Source organism: Microtus oregoni, unplaced genomic scaffold (assembly GCF_018167655.1).
Source record: "Microtus oregoni isolate MIOR12 unplaced genomic scaffold, Mior012 000014F_ref0000157, whole genome shotgun sequence".
NCBI classification, from domain to species: domain Eukaryota; kingdom Metazoa; phylum Chordata; class Mammalia; order Rodentia; family Cricetidae; genus Microtus; species Microtus oregoni.
The window spans coordinates 20,833,831-20,836,002 of record NW_024543073.1 but is presented as its reverse complement, the minus strand read 5'-3'; the positions used below and the strand labels follow the sequence as shown (position 1 = coordinate 20,836,002).

General features: G+C 50.0%; 1 pseudogene; it reads right to left on the bottom strand.

Moving 5' to 3' along the window:
* Positions 1-811: 811 nt before the first annotated feature.
* Positions 812-1,808, bottom strand: LOC121455923 (annotated as a pseudogene).
* Positions 1,809-2,172: the final 364 nt, after the last annotated feature.

The following is a 2,172-nucleotide window of genomic DNA, read 5'->3' as shown; positions in this document are numbered from 1 at the left end:
GGCTATTTCCCGGTTGAGGTTCTTTTCTCTTAGGTGACTCTAGCTTGTGTCAAGTTGACACAAAATTAGCCAGCAAAGGGCTCAAACCCTCAGAATCATTTACTGGTGTAGGCAGAACTGTGAAATTTCATTTGTAATTTCCCAGTGGTTGGCTCTGGTAACATTACTGGTTGAGGAGTGTATTAGGGTCAGGGCATGCTAGACATGAGAGAGTAAACTAACTCGGGTAATTACTTACTTATAACGGGAACTAAATCAAATGAACATTAATGATGTTCAGGATACCTTTCCCTGCAAGTTCTGGATTGCTTTTAGAAAGCATTTCCTGGCCTCTCTCAAGCCATCCCTTCCCTGCAAGTGCACAGCACAGTGAACTCCAGAACAGTATGTTCAGCGTGGTCTGCAGAGCTCTGTGGGTCCCCTTGCAGGAGCTGTGGGAGCAAGAAGCATTTCCTGTTCTCTTTTCATGGTTGTGGCCGTTTTCAGTTCAAAAGCAATGGCAGACCAAGCTGCTCATATTCAAAGTGGCTGAGCATTATGCTGCCACCCCATGCTGCCAGGGATTGTACTCCTATTCATATATGTGTAATGAAAGGAAAAATGTTTTTTTTGTTGTTGTTGAGGGGTGCAATGAACTTTATTGATGGTATTCAAAAGAGTAGGGCTCCCTTAGCCCCCTCCTGCTATTCTGGGGGTCTGGGATGGAAACTGTGAGGGAGATGCTCAGTGTTAAGGGTTAGTTAGGCCAGGGACTGCTCAGCAGCCGAGGACCTCTCTCTTGCTGTGTCCTTGCTGGGATGGGTGGTCCAGGGCGGGCTTCTTACTCCTTGGAGACCATGTAGGCCATGAGGTCCACCACTCTGTTGCTGTAGCCGAATTCATTGTCGTACCAGGAAACAAGCTTTACAAAGTTGTCACTGAGAGCAATGCCAGTCCCAGCATCGAAGGTGGAAGAGTGGGAGTCACTGTTAAAGTCACAGGAGACAACCTGGTCCTCAGTGTAGCCCAGGATGCCCTTTAGTGGGCCCTCGGATGCCTGCTTCACCACCTTCTTGATGTCGTCATACTTGGCAGCTTTCTCCAGGCAGCATGTCAGATCGACGACAGACACATTGGGGGTAGGAACGCGGAAGGCCATGCCCATGAGCTTCCTGTTCAGCTCTGGGATGACTTTGCCTACAGCCTTCGCAGTGCCAGTGGACGCAGGGATGATGTTCTGGGCAGTGCCACGGCCATTTTGCCACAGCTTCCCAGAGGGGCCATCCACCGTCTTCTGAGGGGCCGTGATGGCATGGACTGTGGTCATGAGTCCTTCCACGATACCAAAGTTGTCATGGATGACCTTGGCCAAGGGGGCTAAGCAGTTGGTGGTGCAGGAAGCATTGCTGACAATCTTGAGGGAATTGTCATTCTTGTCATGGTTCACACCTATCACAAACATGGGGGCATCGGCAGAAGGCGCGGAGATGATGGCCTTCAAGTGGGCCCCAGCCTTCTCCATGGTGGTGAAGACACCGGTCGACTCCACAACATACTCGGCGCCGGCATCCCCCCATTTGATGTTGGCGGGATCTTGCTCCTGGAAGATGGTGACGGCCTTCTTGTTGATGACAAGCTTCCCATTCTCAGCCTTAACTGTGCCTTTGAACTTGCCATGGGTGGAGTCATACTGGAACATGTAGACCTTGTAGTTGAGGTCGATGAAAGGGTCATTGATGGCAACAACGTCGACTTTGCCAGAAGTGAAGGCAGCCCTGGTAACCAGGAGTCCAATACGGGCCAAATCTGTTCACTTCGACCTTCACCATCGTGTCTCTGGAACGAGGCTGGCACTGCACGAAAAGAAGCTGCTGTCTCTAGAAGAGGGAGGAGCAGAGAGCCAGGAAAAATATTTTAAGACAATTTTTGATGTCTCTTGTGTAAACATCTTTATACCATTCTGGGATACAATGTATCATATTTCAGTATGAAGGGAAGGGAGCCGGCGGGGAGCCTGTTTGCCTGCACATCCCAGTGCAGTGGTTCTCAAGGAAAAGCTCTGTGTGGATGAAGGATGCGCTTAGCCAGACGCCCCATACACGGGATGCTTTCACTCATATCGGCTGACAAACCGTGCTTATTCAGAGTTGAGAAGCTGGCAGACGCCTCAAAAGTAAAGTGATCTTTCATGAA